Below are 21,240 nucleotides of genomic sequence, written 5' to 3' on the forward strand. Positions count from 1 at the left end.
CACTGTCAGTCCTCTGTATGGCAAGCTGGCACCTTGCTGCCACGGAACGTACCTTCCCCCGTAGGTCGTTCCACCTCTTCCTGATGTCGTCCATTGTTCTTGGATGTTGTCCCACGTCGTTCACCCTGTCCACGATTCTCCGCCATAGCTCCATCTTCCTGGCAATGGATATCTGCTGTACCTGTGCTCCAAAAAGCCATGGCTCTCCCCTGACAATTTCCTCCACCATGACCCTTAACTCCTCATCAGTGAAACAGGGGTGTCTTTGTGGGGACATGGGTGTTTTGTGGTGTGTGTTGGTGAGAGTGTGTTGAGTAATGTGGTGGGTTGTGTGATGTGGGGTGCATGAGGGATGTATGGGTGTATGTGGTGTGTGTGTCTAGTTGCCTCTGTGCTGTTCATGTCAATCTCCTGGCAGTAATTGTTATTCTTAAAGGGTTGTGGGTAATGTGGTTTTGTGTTTTATAGTGCTGTGGGTGGGTGTGTGTGTGGTGTGTGTATGAGTGTCACGTGTGTGTTTTTAGTATTGGCCAATGTAGTATTCTTTTGTATGTGGGTGTCCATTCTGAGCGAGGTGGTATGTGCCACCAGTTGTTTATCGCCATTGAATGTCCACCATGGTGATTCGTGGGTCATAATGTGGTGGGCATTGTTCTGTTGGCGCAACGGTATGGGTGTTGGGACTGCCACTTTAGCACTGACCTTTGGGCTGTATGTGGCTGTATTCTGTCGGATTGGTGTGTGTGTGTGTCATAATATGGCAAACAGATATTCGCCACTGTGTCTGTATGTTGGCAGCCGTCACCCTGGCGGTAAGCGGGATTTACCGCCAATGTCATAATGAGGGCCATAGTGTGCACAGAGTCCAGGGGTACCCCCAGAGGCTAAAGTAGATAATACTAATGCTCTCTTTTGTGGCAGTGTGGTCAAGCAGTTAGACTTATCAGAGGGTAGTGCAAAGCATTTGATGTACACACACACATACAGTCAATAAATGAGGCACACACTCAATGACTAACTCCAGGCCAATGTAATTATATGGGAAAAATCTATTTATCTTTATTTCTAGAACCCAAAGGATCTTGTTGCAGGTAAGTACATTTGCAAGTAAATATCAAAGCTATGCATCAATAGCACTTTGCTTAGATTTGGTAAAGAAAACTATTTACAGGCAAGTAACACTTTTCACTTTTAAAAGTTGATAGTGCAGTTTTCGGAACTGTCCTGGGGGAAGTGTTAGTGCAGTTTTGAGGTAAGTACTCGACTTAGAGTTCCAGTCTCCAGGGGTTAGGATGTCCAGAGGTCAGGGTTCGTGATTACCCCAAACTTACAACACCAGCAAAATGTGGCCAGCTGGGTGCAGAGGTAACATTTCAAGATAGATTTAGAAAGGGATCCTATGGAGACTGGGGGCACTCGGAAACAGATGTGCTAGCAAGTAAGTATCCGTGACTTTGGAGGGCAGACCTGGGGGGTTTAGGTGAACACCCAGTGGCCACAGGTCAGTACCAAACACACACCGGCACAGGGGTGGCTGGATGCAGGGCGCAAACATAGTGTCGGGCTCCCAATGCTTTCCAATAGGGGGACCCCAGGGGTCAGAAAGATGCCGCAGGCTGGGTTCAGGGGGTCAGTTCCAGGAACCCACAGGCTGGACAAGGAGGAGGGCCGTCTGCTGAATATTGCTGGACTGGTGGTCAGATTCCCCAAGGCCAGGGGGCTGCAGGTGCAGGGGTACCTTTGGGCATCGGGAATCTTCATTCTGTTCTCTCGTGGTCGGGGGGGGGTTCCTCTGGATATAGGCTGCAGGTGTTGTTGTGTTGGCCAGGAGGGGTCAACCCAGGGTGGACACAAGGTCAGAATCGCCTGGGGACCTGCTCTGGACCAGTGGGCCACCTGGACTCGGGCTGTGGGTGTCAGGTGCAGAGTGGGCAGGACCCGCGGATCAGGGGCAGTTGTGGAGTCCTTTTGGAGGATTTCTTCTGGACAGGGCCGCTGTCCTCAGGCATCCATGGTACTCTGATGGGCAGGCAGTCTTCTGGGGATTTGGAGAGTTCTCTGGTCCTGCAGGATGCGTCCCCTACTGGACACCAGAGTACTCTGATTTTCACGTCTCCCAGATGGCCGCCCCAGCCCAGCAGTGACACATCTGTCACTATTGTTAGATCTGGTTGGGAAAGGAATAGGGGTTTGCCGCTGACCCAATCGTGGTTTGTTAACCACTACTGCAGATCTTCTGTAGTGCCCTCTGGTATCTGGACCATGTCGGAGAGATTCCCCTGATGCAGCACCCACTGGAACTTCAGGTCCCACTGCAGCACCGGCATATGCCAGCGGGCATGTGTCACCAGCAGGATCAATCAATCAATCAAGGAATTTGTAAAGCGCACTACTCACCCGTGAGGATCTCAATGCGCTGAGGTGGGGCTGCTACTGCTCGCACAGTCAGGTCTTGAGGAGTCTACTGAAGGTAAGGAGGTCCTTGGTCTGAAGCAGGTGGGTCGGAAGAGTGCCACCAGTTGTAGTTCTGCAGATGTGAGGGACAGTTGCGAGGTCGGCGGAGCGGAGCTATCGGGTCGGGGTGTAGAAGGAGAGCCGTCTGTTGAGGTATTCTGGTCCGGTGTTGTGCAGTGCTTTGTGAGCATGGATGAGGATTTGAAGGTGATTCTCTTGTTGAGGGGAAGCCAGTGCAGGTCTTTTAGGTGGTCTGTGATGTGGCAGTGGCGGGGGATGTCCAGGATGAGGCGTGCAGAGGCGTTCTGGATGCGTTGCAGCCTTTTCTGGAGTTTGGCCGTGGATCCTGTATAGAGGGCATTGCCGTAGTCCAGTTTGCTGCTTACAAGGGCATGGGTGACTGTTCTTTTGGTTTCCGTGGGGATCCATTTGTACATCTTTCAGAGCATGAGGAGGGTATTGAAGCAGAAGGAGGAGATGGCGTTGACTTGCTGGATCATGGATAGTGAGGACTCCAAGATGAATCCTAGGTTGCGTGCATGGTTGGTGGGGGTCAGAACGGATCAGAGAGCGGCAGGCCACCAGGAGTCGTCCCATGCAGAGGGGGTGGAGCCGAAGATGAGGACCTCAATCTTGTGGGAGCTGAGTTTGAGGCAGCTGTTCTTCATACATTTAGCAATGGCCTTCATTCCTTCGTGGAGGTTGGTCTTGGTGGAGTCCTTGGTGAGGGAGAGGATCAGCTGGGTGTCCTTGGCGTATGAGATGATGTTGAGGTTGTGAGATCGGGCGATGTTAGCGAGCGGAGCCATGTAGATCTTGAAGAGGGTCAGGCAGTGGGACGAACACTGGGGTACTCCGCAGATGATTTTCGTGGCTTCAGAGTGGAATGGAGGGAGGCGGACTCTCTGAGTTCTGCTGGTGAGAAAGGAGGTGACCCAGTCCAGGGCTCTGTCGCCGATTCCTGCATTGCTGAGGCGTGTGCGTATGGTGTGGTGGCAGATAGAGTTGAATGCGGCTGAGAGGTCCAGGAGGATTAGGGATGCGGTTTCACCGTTGTCCAGTATGGTTCCGATGTTATCGCTGGCAGCGTTGAGGGCAGTTTCGGTGCTTTGGTTGCTGCAGAATCTGGACTGGGAAGGGTCCAGAGTGCAGTTCTCCTCAAGGAAGCGGGCCAGTTGTATGTTGACAGCCTTCTCGATGACTTTTGCCAGGAAGGGGAGCAGGGAGCTAGGCCGGAAGTTCTTGAGGTCCTTTGGGTCCACCTTGGGTTTTTTGAGGCGGGCATTGATCTCAGAGTGTTTCCAGCTCTCTGGGAAGGTGGCAGACTCGAAGGAGCTGTTGATGATCTTCTGGAGTTGGGATGCAATGGCTGAGCTTGCTTTGTTGATAAAGTAGTGAGGGCAGGGGTCGGATGGTGAGCCGGAGTGGATGGTGTTCATGATTTTGATGGCGTCGCTATTGTTGACTGGGGCCCAGGAGAGCAGGAGGCTGGTCGGTGGTAAATCTGTGGTGTTAGTGGTTGCTGGGGGAGGGGGGCCGGAGTCCATGAGGCAGGAGTCCATGAGGCCTAGCAACTTCATAGTCAGTCTCAGTGAAATCCAGGATAGAGGCCCAAACATCAGTCTCATAGCCTAAATATCCTCGGCTCACTGTTCAGGAGGATAAGCCCAAAACTGCATTGTGTCCAAAAAAGCCCAGATGAAAGAGTGCGTCTGAGAAGGGTCAGGTGTGACTTCTGCATGCTAATAGTGAATCCCAGTGAGTAGGAGGCCTGCTGAAGTCCGGAGGTGAGAGACGGCTGCTTGGGATGAACTCGCCTTAAAAAGGCAGTTGTCGAGATATGAGAAGACTGGCACCCCTGACTTTCACATAGGAACTGCAACAACCACCATCAACCTGATGGAAGGTGAAAGTGCTTGTGGCCTATCCTGAACCGCAAGTGTCTGCGGGCAGGCAGGATGGAGATGTGGAAGCAGCCGTCCTGCAACTCCAACAGTAGTATCCAGTCTCCCGGGTCCAGGACAGATAGGACTTGAGTGAGCATAGGCATTTTGAATTTCTCCTTCTTCAGGACGAAATTGAGAGGGCACAGGTCTAGGATAGGACAAGGTCCTCTGTCCTTTTTGGGCACCAGAAAGCAGAGGGAACAGCAACCATGATCAGCTTCTGATGCCGGCACCCTCTCTATGGCTCTTTGGTCAAGAAAGTCACCATTTCTTGGTGGAGTAAAGAGATGTAGTCCTCTGTCAGCCTGTCACATGAAGGTGGCATGGGTGGAGGGATAGGCAAGAAGGGGAAGGAGTAGCCTCTTTAGACCATCTGGAGAACCAAGCAGTCGGATGTTTTCGACCTCCAGTGTTGAAGATGAAGGCGTATCCAGCCTCCGACTGGGTGTTCATGATGTTCTGTGGCAATCTAAAGAGGCTTGGAAGCTGTGGCTGCCAGGGGAGTGAAGGACTGGTCAGAACTTTGGCTACCCACAAGGCCTGTGGGTGCTATGTCCTCGGCCACACAGGGACTGGGAACCTTACATGCTCTGGTAGAATGGAGGATAGAAATAGGCTGGAAGCCCCTTCAAAGCCCATGAAAGGAGTGAACAGCAGACTGGGGTTTGCCAAGCATCCACTAAAAGGTTCAAGGAACTGGCTGTAGCTCTGCTGTCCTTGAAGTGCTCTAGAGCAGAGTCCGCCTTGTCTTTTAAGAGACAAGGCGGACTCCAATGAATCATCAAAGGGTGTGTCTATGAGTGAGGTTTGGACAACTCCTGAAAAGCCAGTGGTTCTCAACCAGGCACGGCGCCTAAGATACACCAATTATATTCTGCTATGTCCAGTGAGTCAGTCGTATCCAGTCCACAGCACACGGCCACCGTAGCTGCGGCCCTCCTGTCAACAATAGCTTGGGAGAATATGGCTTAGGCCTCCTCCGATACCATAGGCAGCACCTGCATAACGAAGTCCCAACGTGAGTGGAAGTATAGGCCCAAAAGGCACACGGTGTTCAAAAATAGCAGTGCCAGGCTCGCAGAAGAAAACAACTTTTTGCCTAAGGAATCCAGCCTCTTGCATTCCCTGTCCTGTGGCGTGGTAAGGAATGCACCAGGATTTAGTTTGGATGTGGAGGCCTAGACTACCAAGATCTCTGGGGTAGGGTTCTAGGTGAGGAAGTTAGGGGTTCCCTGGGGCAAGGCGATTGCAGTGGACTACCGTCCTAGTCACAGGAGCCCCTGTGCAGAGCTTCAACCATGCTCCAAGTAGGACGCCTGTGAGGGCTTCATTAAACAGAAGAGGTTCAATTGGGGTGACTCCCGCATGAAGCAACTTTGTCAAGACATTTGTCTTGACAGCCACAGAGGGAAGCCGAATGTCTAGGCTGCCCTCCTCACCAACATTGCAAATGAGGACATGCCATGGTCGGAGGAGAGACCAAGCCAGTATCTGGAGAAGTGTCCAGTCTTCTTGCATATGCCAAATCCTCACAACAGTTGTCTTGATTGGGACCTAGGGGCAGGCATTCCTTAGAGTCTAGTGTCCCCTACCAATCTTCCCCAAGTCCTAGCCCACAGAAATAGGGTTCAGTCTCTGGCCTGGAAGGAATGGCTCCAGTCTGCACTGGAGTCAACTGCAGATGACTCCCATCGCGCTCTGTGTCAGTTTAGGAATAAGAATAGGGATGCCCCCATCGGCGGCGGCAGGGATGTCGGCAAATGGACCAGGGAAGATCAAGATGGCTCGACCAGTGTTGGTCAGGATCCGTCCGTGGATCAAAGGAGCCCAACTGGCACAGGGGATAAGCCTGGCGGTGGAAAACCAGTAGGGTTCCTCCTGACACCGCACAGCTCGAACGCATACCTGTGGGGACGGGCCTCCCAAATATGAGGAGCATGGCCTCATAAAACTCAGTTTGGCAGGAGTCGCGCCAGCTCTGTGGGAGGTATGGGGATGGCCCAGGTGCAGACTCACCCGTGCAGCCAGGCCTTGAATGCCAACATTCTCTTGTATTGTCAGATTACTTCAACGGACGATGCAAAGTCAAAGACCTCTTCGACTTCTTGCTGGACTTACCCGAACACCCAGACAATTTTGTCTGCATCGAAGATTGATGCTTCGCAACCGATAAACCGTAAAACAAAAGGTCCTTCTCAACAATGTATATCCCTTAGCATATTTGGCAAGGAACATAGTTAACAAATTGTTTATCTGACATGTGGCATCAGAGCTATAACAAATTTACTTTGGATGTAGCACAACACTGTCCCATAACTGATATGTTTATGGAGTGCACTGATCTACTTCTATCCTTGACCATTTTTAGTTTTTGCTAAAGGATATACAATTAGCAGTTAATACTCTCACCGGCCTGTGACATAACTGATATACTTGACACAAATTATGGTTGTTATGAATCAGATGGGGCAATCAGATTACAATTACAATGGTTTAGATGCTTGAACAACATTTTTTAATGGCATAAATACCAAGATGAATGTGATGGTTCATATTGAAACATAGCCTACTCTGCCCTCCATGGGAGACACAGGCATTGACATCACTTGCTTTAATCATATACATACAAAGATGCCTGAGACAGTTTGATACATGATATCTTTCGCCCTCCAGGAGCAACATGGGCGCTAAACATGAGACACAGAACACCTCCCTGAGTTGGGCATCTTGGGTGGCCTTTTCACTGCTGAAGTGCACACGTGGGGTGCCGCTTCTTTATATCGCTGGATATTCATGCCAAGCGCTTAGGCGGCTGCTGGTAGATTTTATAGCATTCACACGAGGAGGTGAGAGGGAGTGTTATCCATCTTCTGTATTGAATTTAGCAAAGTTTTTGTTGCACATTAAATTAGAGTTACTTTGTCTATAGTTATCCAACAATGGAAGACGTTTCGGAATAGTTTGTGATCGTCTTGGGTAGACACCGCTTCTGAATGTATAGGTGAGTGGATTTGCCAATACGGTATTTCTATAGAGGTAATGGCCTGCTATACCACATTGTTGTAACCATCTTTCATAACAATTTTTCAGCAATCACAACTGCCAAACGATTGACAGCTATGAACCACCTTACCACGAACTATGACATTTGCAAGATACCATACTTGATTTGACAACAGTAGGATGAGACACAACACAACTCCATGTGAGTTTGGTCGTGTTATATTATGCCTAAGAATGCACATTTAGTCACACACATGGGTCATCAGTTTTGAATTTTTTGTTTTAGACACACAAGTTGCTTCTAATGCAGTGCTGAGGAGACCCTTGCTGTTTCATTTCAAACACATGGATAGAGGGTTGAAACGTCAACAATCGTGTAAAAAGCACCTTACTGCATAACAGTCTTGAACACCATAAACAGTAAAAAAAACACTTTCTCCTACACAAGAGACTTTTAAGCTATATTATCGCAGAAAGGCCAACAACAGCATTAGTCATATTCTGTTATCTTGTGAATTCCAATTTATGTTGTCGACCTTATTTATTTGTGCACATTGTTGTCACTGAATGCACTGCATGAGCACTTTTTCACCTTGCACTGGAAAAACAACCTTTGTTAATTGAAAGTGAATATGTGTAGAGTATGATAAATAGAAAATATTTTGAATATAACTAACAAATTATTGATATACCCATGTGTGCTGAAAAGAAATAGAGAATGATGTCTCTTTGATGTAGTTATTAATGAACTGCAAGCACAACATTGACTTTCCCTAAAAAATAACCAATTGTTTCATTATACTAATTAATACCCAGTTCTGAGAATTACAGGGTTACCCCTTTGATGATGGATAGTGGTTGAACTTGAGGCACCTGAAGCAGACGAGGTGTGGATCTTTCATCGGAATCTGCCAGTGACAGGTGCCACAGGCTTAAAATCAGTGTAGGAAGTTGGCCTGGTGTGTGGTGGGTACCTAAGGTACTTACACCTTCTATCAGATCCAGGTTTCCCCTCTTAGTGAAGTGTAGGCAGTGTCTAGAAGCACGGCTCTCTAGAAGCAGCTGTGGATGAGCAGCCAAGGCTTATCTAGGAGACATGCAATAGTCACTTAGGTGGTAAGTAAACACACTAAGGGGGTCATTCTGACCTCGGCGGTAAAAGGCGCTTACCGCCGGTCAGAAGACCGCCATAACACTGCCGCGGTCGCGGTAAACCGCCACGGTAATTCTAACCCGCAACTGGCAAACCGCCAAAAACCCGACATCAACAAAAGTCCGCCACAGCAACGGCCAGCGCAAAACTGGCGATGACCAAACCTCCACCGTCACGCCAACAGAAATACGCCCATGCCATTCCGACCCACAAATCCCCGCAGCGGTCTTTCAACCGCGGTATTCCATTGGCGGTACACACCGCTGCGGTCAAAATACACACACCTTTACAAAACACTACCACATTGGACAAATCAAAATACACACACCTGAGACACATACACACACCACTCCCACACACCCAATTAAATATAAAACACACACCCACATCACCCACAAACCCTTACGACCACAATTGCGACTGAAGGACAGAGAGAGACAGCACCTCATAGAGTAGACCATCACACAGAGGCAAATCACAACATCACCCACACAATTTCCACGCACAAAACACCATACACCACCACACTCACCACACTCTACAACACATACACCACCCCTCACCTCATCCACACCACCCCATGGCATTCCAAAGACACCCCAGGTTCTCTGACGCAGAACTCAGGGTCATGGTGGAGGAAATAGTTTGTGTAGAGCCCCAGCTCTTCGGGGCACAGGTGCAGCACACCACCATTGCCAGGAAGATGGAGCTATGGAGCAGAATAGTGGACAGGGTCAACGATGTGAGACAGCATCCATGCAATCGGGACGACATCAGGAAGCGGTGGAACGACCTACGGGGGAAGGTGCGTTCCATGGTATCAAGGCACAACATCGCGGTACAGCGGACTGGTGGCGGACCCCCATCTACTCCCCCAGAATTCACAGCATGGGAGGAGGAAGTCTTGCACATCCTGCATCCTGAGGGCCTCGCAGGAGTAGGCGGAGGAATGGACTCTGGTAAGTCAAATCTCCACTACTTCATTCCCCCCATCCCACCTGCATGCCAAATCATACCCCCACCCCCATCACACCAACTCCTTGCAAATGGCTCACCATCACAACCCACCCATCCCAAAACCTAGCCCTGCATGCGTCCCCAAAGCATGGACACTCATCACCAAAGCATGCCCACTGCACACACCCATCACCCCCACAAGCCACCGTCACAAAGCCCCCACAAGGGAATGCCAGAACTGGGGTACACGGCCACCCACCCATTACACGAAATGCCACACACAGAAGCAATAACCATACTCTTATACCCCTGCAGGACCCGAACGCCACCACACCGACCAGGAGGGTCCAGAGATGTCCATCCCACCCCCAGAAGAGGCCCCCAGTGATGACAGCAGCTCTGTCTCCCTGGACCCAGATAACCAGCCCGGCCCATCGGGGACCTCGGGACAGTCGGTTCCCCACAGACAGCCACAGGCTACACCAGACCTAACCCCCTCTGGGAACACCAGCACAGCTCCCACCCAGCGGGCCCATACCTCTGTCTCCAGGACATGTCAATCAGCGGTGTGTCCACCACTACAGGGCACCCAGGTTGACCCACCACCCCAACAACAACAGGGACCTGGGGGCAGTGGTAGTGGGCACACTGTCCAGGGGACAGAGGCCCAGGGAAACAGGGGAACTGGGAGGGCTGCTGTGCGACAGGGGGGGGGACAGGCCCAGGGAACCGACTCTCCAAGAGGCCCTCTCCTTCATCATGGGAGCATACCACCACTCCCAGGAGACGATGGCTACAGTACTGGCCAGGTTCCAGGAGATCCAGGTACTGCAGGAGGAACAGTACATGGGGTTCAGAGAGGAACTGAGAAACATTAGTTCCGCAATGGGGACCATTGTTGTGGCCCTTAACCAGATAGTCACCACATTGCGGGACCATGTGGCACCACAAAGGGCCCCTGTCACTAGCCTGGACCAGGAACAGCCTACCACCTCCGCCAGCGCTAGTAGACAAGAGGCCCCCACACAACAACAGGCCACCAGAACCCCACCTCCTGCAGAAGAAGAACCACCCCGCAAGCGGTCCCTGAGATCTCACAAGAAGACAGAGTAGGATGCCAAGACCCCCGCCAGCAAAGGATACCCCCTGATGTCATCCCACTGTCCCACATTGTCACCCTGTCCAACCTTGAACTGCCCCTGCTCCATCCTTCCACTCTCATATGGACAATGCACCTGTGAGACTGAAAACTGGACTCTGCCATGGACATTACTCCACCATCACCGTTTTACAATCATGTTCCTAAATGTAGCACTTTAATAAAATCACTTATTGCACTTAAAAAATCTGGAGTCTGCTTGTATTTTGAGCAAATGTATTAGACATAACGGTGCCAAAATGTTCAGTTACATTGTGATGACAACAAACCACTGTCACACAGCTGTAGTCCATGGGCAAACAAAGCAGAGGTCACGCAGTGGGGCCCACAGCTCTGAAAACGGAAGGGAAAGTCACAACTCAGTTAACAGGAACTAGGGGGAAACTCAGACAGTAGAGAGGCAGGAGACTTTAATGTAAAATGGCGTGGTTGATTCGTACCTGTGTGCTACTGAAAATACTGTTGTATCACTGTGTCCCTGTTGTCTGTGTCGTCCCCGTCGTCTTCCTCCTCTTCACTCTCCACAGGCTCCACAGCTGCTACAACACCACCATCTGGACCATCCTCCTACAGGAAAGGCACATGGCGTCGCAAAGCCAGGTTGGGAAGCATACAGCAGGCCACGATGATATGGCACACCTTCTTTGGTGAGTACATTAGGGATCCACCTGTCATATGCAGGCACCTAAACCTGGCCTTCAGGAGGCCGAAGGTTCTTTCTATAATCCTCCTAGTTCGCCCATGGACCTCATTGTAGCGTTCCTCTGCCCTTGTCCTGGGATTCCTCACTGGGGTAAGTAGCCAAGACAGGTTGGGGTAACCAGAGTCACCTATTAGCCACACACGGTGTCTCTGTAGCTGTTCCATCACATAAGGGATGCTGCTATTTCGCATGATGTACGCGTCATGCACTGACCCAGGGAACTTGGCATTTACATGGGAGCCAAACAGACCACCTGGACATTCATGGAATGATAACTTTTTCTGTTCCTGTACACCTGCTCACTTTCACTGGGGGGAACCAAAGCCACATGAGTCCCATCAATGGCACCAATGATGTTGGGGATATGTCCAAGGGCATAGAAATCACCCTTCACTGTAGCCAAATCGCCCACCTCAGGGAAAACAATGTAGCTCCGCATGTATTTCATCAGGGCAGACAACACTCTGGACAAAACCTTAGAAAACATAGGCTGAGACATCCCTGATGATATGGCCACTGTTGTTTGGAATGATCCACTTGCCAAAAAATGGAGTACTGACAGAACCTGCACCAGAGGGGGAATCCCTGTGGGTTGGCGAATGGGGGACATCAGGTCTGGCTCCAGCTGGGCACACAGTTCCTGTATAGTGGCTCGGTCAAGTCTGTATGTCAGTATGACATGTCTTTCTTCCATTGTCGACAGGTCCACCAGCGGTCTGTACACGGGAGGATTCCTCCATCTCCTTGCAAGTCCCAGCGGACGGTGCCTAGGAAGGACAACATGGAGCACAGAGTCAAGCAACCCACAGGTACGTAACCACAGCTTGCACAGTACAGGATTCGCTATGCATTGAATGGCTTGTATGATTGGCAATGCAAGGCCTAGGCCTGTGTGAGGCTGTAGAAATTAAGCCATGTGGGCCCTTGAAATGGCGGCTGCCTGACCTGTGAAGTGTGACAATGGGATGTGAGGTCAATGCGCTGGCGTGGCACACCGTGGCGGTAGGCTGTCGAAGACCGCGGCGTCAAAGCAGCATTGGTTAACATTGAACCCTATGGGTCTCATGAGCCAATGACGATGTGCGCCGGCGGTCGAGGTACGCACCGCCGCGGTACGCACCGCCGCGGGTGTGACCGCCATTTTCTATCTGCTTAATCACTCGAGACCTGATCATCCACAGGAGAGGATCTATACTGCAAGTGCTGCTGTGACCTTGGTCTGGAAGAGACAATGGCTGCTGCGACTGGGGAAAGGGCCCCTGCCTTCACATCTGAGGAATTGGAGAAACTTGTTGATGGGGTCCTCCCCCAGTATGCGCTACTCTACGGTCCTCCAGACCAACAGGTAAGTACACAGGGAGCACGTAGTATGGGCTATGCCTGTGTTAAGTGGGGTGGATGTAAGATGGTGGGGAGGGGAGCGAATGAGGAATGCAACGCACGACAGATGAGAGCATGTGCCACATGGCAAGGTTGGGGAGGGGGGGCCACTCACATTGACCACGCAGATAAGTGATGATATTTCTTTTCCCACCCTGTACATGTCACATAGGTCAGCGCCCATCAGAAGATCGACATTTGGCGTGCCATCGCCAAGGACGTCCAGGCCCTGGGGGTCCACAACAGACGGGGCACCCACTGCCGCAAGAGGTGGGAGGACATCCGCCGCGGGAGCAGAAAGACAGCCGAGGCTCTGCTGGGGATGGCCTCCCAACCTAGGAGGGGTGCCACACGGCAATTGACCCCCCTGATGTCCCGGATCCTGGCGGTGGCCTACCCCGATTTGGATGGGCGCGTGAGGACATCACAGCAGACACAAGGGGGTGAGTCTCAGCACATTCTGCTATATTAGCGCACAGTGGAGGTGTCTGGGTGGGGGAGGAGGGCTGTGGCTATCTCTAGGCCAGGGCGGTTTCTGTAGGCTAGGCCCCTCCGTTAGGCATGGCCCTGTGCCCCCACCCCCCACCTCTGTAGGGTGCTAAGTACAGCTATCCATGGCCCGGGTTCACCTATGTGTGCAGTTGTCCTCCATAGACTTGTAGGCCAAGTCACAATAATTGAGTAGTGTACCCTCCGAGTAAGGATGCTCCTGAAGATCTTTCTAGTTTTATTGACTTGACACTCAAATCCTTTTGCGCAACTCTTGAGGCAAAAATTTCCACCTTGATCGCTAGGAAGCTCGATTGCTTTTGTAACGATGTGACCAGGTTTTTATCTAGTTTTTTAAAACCAGGTCCTTTATGCACGGGAATACTTCATAGCCCCGAACCAGCACATCAGTCTACTCCTCCCCCTACTTTGGTACCCCAAGGAGTAAGTAATTTTTTGCCTGATCCACGAACCGTCTCTGGTCAAGGACCTTCCGCTGACAACCCTGCATCAGGGCCGATAAGGGAAGTTTATTCCTCTAGAACGCATGACAAAGATCCTACTAAACTTACTAACCATGCAGACTTTTTACATTTACCACCTGCCTGCAACCCGTACGTTCTGGTTCTCTCAAATGTTCCTCCTCTGGAGTGCTCCAAACAAGAAGATACCCACTCCCTAATTAGAAAAGCTGGTCACTGGTTGAACTTCAATTTCAAATCCAATTGTTTCCACAATGATAAGATTCTCATGGCCCGAAGAGTGAGGAGGGTAGGACACTCCAAAGTATTGGAGGAGGGAGACTATGATGTTTTAAATTTTGCTAATCCTCGTTCAGTAGACAATTTTTTGACCAATTTGGACTACTGTAAAATGTCAACTAACAGGATTCAAATACATCCCCTATATCATTTTTACGACCCTGTGCTCCTACCAAACCGCATTGTCACTAATTCTAGTATTCGCAGACCAGATTTTGAAAGGCTTCATTTACAGGTAAATGTACCCTCTAGCAACCGGTTCTCGACTCTCAGTCACCTTGACGTGAACGATTGACTATCGGTGACCCACCCCTGTTCTTTTAAAAAGGAGAGACCAAAGGCTGGGAATGTTCACGCTGAATGTATCTGGGACACAGGAAAGCCTGATTTGGACCTGAAAGCTCCTATAAATACTAAAGTTCTAATGTCATGTCCTGTGTCTAGACCACTAACTCTGCTTAGCTGGAACATAGCAGGGCTGCGATCTAAATCTGACAATTCGGACTGGAAGAGCTTCATTTCCTCCTACGATATAATCTGTCTACAGGAGACCTGGTCCAAAGATACGTTCCTCCTGAACGGTTTCACCTCTTTGTGTCAGCCGGCATTAACCTCCCAGATGGGGAGAGCTAGTGGCGGCCTCTTAGTTCTCGTTTCCGTACATCTCCCGCTTTTAAAAGTGTCTTTAATCTGGTCTTCCCTTTATTTTATGGTTGTCCTAGTCTCTATTTGTGGCCAAAAGGATATCCTTATTTTAAACTTTTATAACAATATCCCTCGGGGCCTCCTTATGGGTCATTTGGAAGAGGTAACGGATTTTATAGATTCTTCACATGCTTTGCAGAATAGTGACCTAATTATTATATGGGTGGGCGATTTCAACACTCCTCTGTGCAGCAAAGAACACATGGACCTGTGTGCCTTTCCTGCTGAGGGCAGAGAGTCAGTATTTCATTTTAACCATACATCTGAAGGAGATGCCTTAAACCTTTTTACTTGTAAATTTGACTTGGTCCATGTTACCGAGAAATTGGCCCCTGACACCTGCAATATACCAACCTTTACAGGGAATTTGAGGGGGAGTATTATCGATTTCATACTTATCAGCTCCTCTGATTTTTACGTAATTCAAGAATTCAAGATTACGCCCCACTGTGCGAGTGATCATAACCCCCTTAGTATTATATTGGACCTAAAAATTATTCAGGCACCCAATAATAAAAGCTTGAGCGCTGCTACTGTTTATAATCCAAACTGTGGCATACGTTTAAAATGGGACAAAATAGATCCAAAACTTTTTAACCAGGAAATTGTAAGAAGTAGGTCGGACTCGATTCAGATGTGTCTCTCCCAGCAGTTAGATTCTGACCGCATAGTGCGTGAATTTGAATTTTTAAGCACTGACATTTCACGCGCCTTGGCGGTGGACAGGCCTGCGAAGGGGCCGGCGGCCCACAGATGGTTCGACTCCGCGTGTTCATCTGCCCACAAAAAACTCAAAGATGCACTTAAAGCAGTTCCTCTCTCCCGTCAATTAGTTAAAATAGCCAGAGTTGATTATAAGGCTGCCATTGACAAACGGAAATCAGAAATTAGGTCCAGGGCCTGGGGCGATCTTTTGGCTGCATCTGAGCAGAAGGACACTTCTAAATTTTGGAAAGTGATTAATCACTCATACTTTTCTGGTCACCACTCTTTGGCCGATGACTGTCTTATTACTGAGGATGTCTGGTTAACTCATTTTAGGAAAGTCTTCTGTTCAGGAACCTATGAGAATTCGCATGTAAATCCTTCTGCACTTTTCAATTTAGATTCCAAAACTAAGGCCCCAAACATTATTTTTGACCTCCACGAGGTCAAAAATGCTATTAATAGATCAAGGCAGGGAAAAGCTCCCGGCCCCGATGGGGTTCCCGCTGATCTTTTTAAATCAGAAATTGATCTTTGGGGTCCGCTAGTTACTAATGTTTTGAATAGTGTGGTAAACAGTAACGTGCCCCTTTCATGGAAATCGGCCATTATTGTTCCTATCTTTAAAAAAGGTAATAGACAAGATCCTTCCTGTTACAGACCAATCTCTCTTATTGATTCGACGGCAAAGATTTTAGGTAGTGTGATCTTGTCCCGGTTAGAAGACTGGGTGTCCGAGGCCCAGATTTTATCCCCTATTCAATTTGGTTTTAGAACTGGTGTAGGCACAGTTGAGCAAGTTTTAAACTTGCAGCTGATACTCAGCAAATATGTGACAGTCAAAAAAGAGTCTATTCACATGGCTTTCATTGATCTAACCAGTGCCTTTGATATGGTTAATAGGTCAAAGTTATGGCAAATTTTGGAAGCCTTAGGCTGTGATCCGCCTCTATTGGAGCTTATTAAACGCCTACACACAGACCTAACAATTTCTGTTCAGGTCGGCTCACATGGGCAGAGAACCTCCCCCATCCCTTCAACTAGGGGCGTAAGGCAGGGATGTATCTTAGCCCCTTTTCTCTTTCTGATTTATATAAATGGGCTCTATGATTCACTTTTAAAACATGCAAAGGACATACCGAAGATGGGTCAGAGACACCTTCCAGTTTTATTATACGCTGACGATGCAGTTTTAATTGCCCGTACTGCAAACGGTTTACAGGGACTACTGGATGTATTTTACGATTTTATGCTGAATCTGGATCTGAAAGTAAATTACCCAAAGACTTTTGTTATGACTTGTGGCCCACGCAATACAAAGTCTAAACTATTTTCTATGGGAGGGCACACTCTTAATAAGGTCAAAGAATTTTGTTATCTAGGCATGTACATGAGTTCTTCTTTGTCCTGGAAGACACACATTAATTTTAAGCTCCAACAGTTGATAAGGAACAATGAAGCAATTTTTTGCTTTTCAAATAAACTAGGTCACAGACCCCCTGCTCAGTTGAAAACTCTTTATAATTCCAAATGCACTGCATCAGTCCTTTATGGGGCAGGCGTCTGGGGCTATAATAAAATACAGTCTCTTCAGAGTGTAGAAAATAAATTCCTGCGCAGATTATTGTTGGTTCCAAAATGCACCGCAAACATAATCTGCCATGAAGAACTGGGTCAGTGCTTTTTGGAGGACAGGGTCTTTATGGCTCCCCTACTGCTGTGGATCAAATGTTGGTCAAACCCTATGGCAAGTTTGGTCCAAGACTGTATCACTGATTGTCTTCAATTGGAATACTCAAATAGGATTCCCTGGCTTATGTTTCTGCAAAACTCCTTTGAGAACCTAGGGCTTAGATATATGTTTGATGATCCCCATCTATTAACCACAAACTCTAGGTCTGTTTTGAAGTCTACTTATTCCAAGCACATATCAGAGCTGAGATTTTATAGTTCCCTGAAATTGAAATCTTTCGATTCTTATTCTCGGATTGTGACTGTTCCATGCCTTGAACCCTATTTGTCTTGGTTTTCAAGTTTTAAAATAATTTCCTTTTTAACACTTTTTAGACTTAATCTAATTCATTTTAAGGTAGCTTTCCCTGAACCATGTTTCTGGAAAAAGGATTTACCGCTTTGTCCCTGTGACTCCAAATCAACCCAGAGCACTTTGCATTTTTTTCTTTTTTGCCCTTTATATGCTGCACCTAGAGGGGCCTTTATTTTACCCACGTTACGTCTTTTTAGACCTATTCATTATAAGGAAGCCCTGCTATACCTTCAGAGATTGCCTAATATCCAAATTTGTCACCATGTATTAGACTTTGTCACAGCTTCTTTACGTATTAGGAAAAGGCCTACTCCTTTTTAAATATTTTATGTACGTATAGTATATCTTTTTAACGCTAACATTTGTACTTTTCTGACTTTGTGATTTTTAATCATGTCTAGTATATTTATCTATGTATGTCAAGGGGTTTCAGATTGGATGTTCATCTGGTGCTTCCAGTAATGGTTTTAAAGTTTTATTTTACTATTTATAGATTGGGAAATGTGTCTTGGTTTGTACTTTTATGGCAATTGCCGAATAAAGTTATTTGACTGACTGACTGACTGACTGAGTAGTGTACCCCGAGTGCGCGGCGTAGTGCAGGGGGCTTCTGTGTCTGTCCTCTCCGCCAACGGTGCCGCCAATGCATGCACTCAACATGTCTTTCTTTCTTCTCCCCCCCCTTTTTTATGGTTTTCCCGTTCATGTGTGCATTAGCATCATCAGGCGGAGGAGAAGTGGCATCGGAGCACGAGTGAGCTGCATCTCACATGGCCCCGGAGGGCCCTGCAACCGACTCCGAGTTCACCAGTGAGACGGAGGGCGAGGGGAGCTCCACAACGGGGACCCGTGGAGACGTCAGCGACACCGACACGTCCTCGGAAGGGAGCTCCCTTGTGGTGGCGGCAACATCCGTGCCCACCGCAACAACAGGTACAGCCGCCACCCAGCGCACCAGCTCCGCCCTCCCAGCAGCCCCTTAGCGTTCGCCCCGTGCCCGCTCGTCCAGGAAGCCGGGCATCTCCTTCGCCCCAGGCACCTTAGGCCCTGCCCCAGTTACCCCTGCTGCCCTCAGTGCGGAGATCATTGACCTCCTCCAGACGCTCATTATTGGGCAGTCTACCCTTTTGAATGCCATCCAGGGGGTAGAAAGGGAGGTGCATCGGAGCAATGCATACCTGGAGGGCATTCATTCGGGTCAGGCTGCCCATCAGCGATCGTTCAACGCTCTGGCCTCAGCACTGACGGCAGCCATTGTCCCTGTCTCCAGCCTCCCTCCTCCAACTCCCTCCACCCAGTCCCACTCCCCTGTTCCTCTGCCTATCCCAGACACACCTACAGACCAGCCTGCACACACATCAACACCCAAGGGCAGCTCATCCAGACATAAGCACCACAGATCACACAAGCATTCACACAAGCAACATCCACATGCAGACATGCCAACAGCCACTGCCTCCTCTGTGTCCCCCTCCTCCTCGTCTCCCTCCTCCCTCCCTGTGACGTCTCCACTCACACCTGCATGCACACCACCATCAGCCAGTACGTCCATCACCAGCACACCCACCAGAGCACTCCGCACACGTGCAGTCACCACCCCCACTGCCATTTACACGTCCCCTGTGTCCTCTCCCAGTGTGTCTGTCACCCCCTCTTCCAAACCACACAAACGCAGGCAGCCACCCACCCAACAGCCATCCACCTCACGACAGCCTCCAGCCCAAGCACCTGCATCCAAAGACAGCACACTTGACTCTCCTACAACCACATCCTCTTCCTCCCCTCCCATACCCACTGCACCTACCCTTCCCATTGCTCCTAAAAAGTTTTTCCTCTCCAAAATTAACCTCTTTCCATCACCTGACCCACCCCCTCCATCTCATAAGAGTCCAAACAGCACCTCAGCCACCACAAGCCCTGCACCTACTAGGACCATAGTTCAGGGCTATTGGAGTCCACCAGCTCCTAGGGCCGGAACATCGGCCAGCAGCAAGGGGACAGCCAGCCCACCCCCTGGGAAAAGAACCAAAAAAGGGAAGGTCCGGCGCGACAGGCCTGAGACGGCTGCCCCCAAGGACATTACCCTTGCACCGTCACCTGGCACATCCACAAAGGGAGGCAAGGGCCCCAGAGATTCGGCGAAGGAGGGCAAGGGCAGCAGGGCGGACAAGTCCGGCAGCAGGCGAGCTGCCCAGGAGGGCCCCACCAGCCCCATTTCGGGTGTGACGGAGGACACCCACGGGCCCAGGTCTCCAGCACAGGAGGGCCCCGCTAGCGAAAGGTCGGATGGCGACTGAGCGGGAATTATTGGCCAGATCTGGTTCCCTAGGAACACAAGACAAGCACCGCTGAACAGGGCCCCGCCGTGACAACCACCGCTGAACAGGGCCCCGCCGTGACAAGCACTGCTGAACAGGGCCCCACCGTGACAAGCACCGCTGAACAGGGCCCCGCCAAGACAAGCACCGCTGAACAGGGCCCTTCATCTCAAGCACCGCTCCGCTGGGCCCTTCCTGTCAAGCACCGCTCCGCTGGGCCCTTCATCTCAAGCACCGCTCCGCTGGGCACCGCCGTCTCTGAACTGCTCCGCTGGGCCCTTCCTGTCAAGCACCGCTCCGCTGGGCCCTTCATCTCAAGCACCGCTCCGCTGGGCACCGCCGCCTCTGAACTGCTCCGCTGGGCCCTTCCTGTCAAGCACCGCTCCGCTGGGCCCTTCCTGTCAAGCACCGCTCCGCTGGGCCCTTCATCTCAAGCACCACTCCGCTGGGCACCGCCGTCTCTGAACTGTTCCGCTGGGCCCTTCCTGTCAAGCACCGCTCCGCTGGGCCCTTCCTGTCAAGCACCGCTCCGCTGGGCCCTTCATCTCAAGCACCGCTCCGCTGAGCACCGCCACCTCTGAACTGCTCCGCTGGGCCCTTCCTGTCAAGCACCGCTCCGCTGGGCCCTTCCTGTCAAGCACCGCTCCGCTGGGCCCTTCCTGTCAAGCACCGCTCCGCTTGGCCCTTCATCTCAAGCACCGCTCCGCTGGGCACCGCCGCCTCTGAACTGCTCCGCTGGGCCCTTCCTGTCAAGCACCGCTCCGCTGGGCCCTTCATCTCAAGCACCGCTGGCCCATTGGCAGGGCCGGATCTGTGTCGGGCAGGGCTTCACGAAGCACTCTGGCCAACATGCCTCCTCCATAACCAGTGGAGTCTGTAATCCACCTGATGGACTGTGGCTTTGCACTTCCCAGGATGTGACAGTGGTCAACCCACCCACTGTAGAGACTTGAGAGACTGTGGCTTTGCACTCCCCAGGATGGTACAGTGGGCATGGAGGCCCCTCGTGGATCTGGCGTCGTGGACTCATGTGGCTGAGGTGCCCCCCCTTCCCTTCCCCCTGAGGTGCCTGTAGTTTTATTATCTGATGCCCCAGCAGTGTTCTCTCCAATGGAATCGGGTCTCGTGTTTGTGCCGGACTTTTGGGCTATGTATATGTTGTTCATGTTGTAATATATTTTATTTAGATATTTCATATTTCACTTAACTTCAAATATGCTATAATATACTTCAATTTTAATGATCAATTTATTTTGTCTTTGCATTATTCCGGGGGGTTTGGGGGGTGTCACTCTGACTTGTTGCTCTGCATTGGTGTGTAGGGATTTGGGGGTGGGTGGGGGGGGGTGGGTGTGTCGCGTATGTGTGTGCCCGTAACCTTTTCTCCTCCCCCCTCCCCTGTGTCGTAGGTGCAGGACTCACCGTTGTCGTCTGCGCCGGCGTTCGTGCTTCTGGTAGAG

Source organism: Pleurodeles waltl, chromosome 4_2, assembly GCF_031143425.1.
Source record: "Pleurodeles waltl isolate 20211129_DDA chromosome 4_2, aPleWal1.hap1.20221129, whole genome shotgun sequence".
In the NCBI taxonomy this organism is placed as follows: domain Eukaryota; kingdom Metazoa; phylum Chordata; class Amphibia; order Caudata; family Salamandridae; genus Pleurodeles; species Pleurodeles waltl.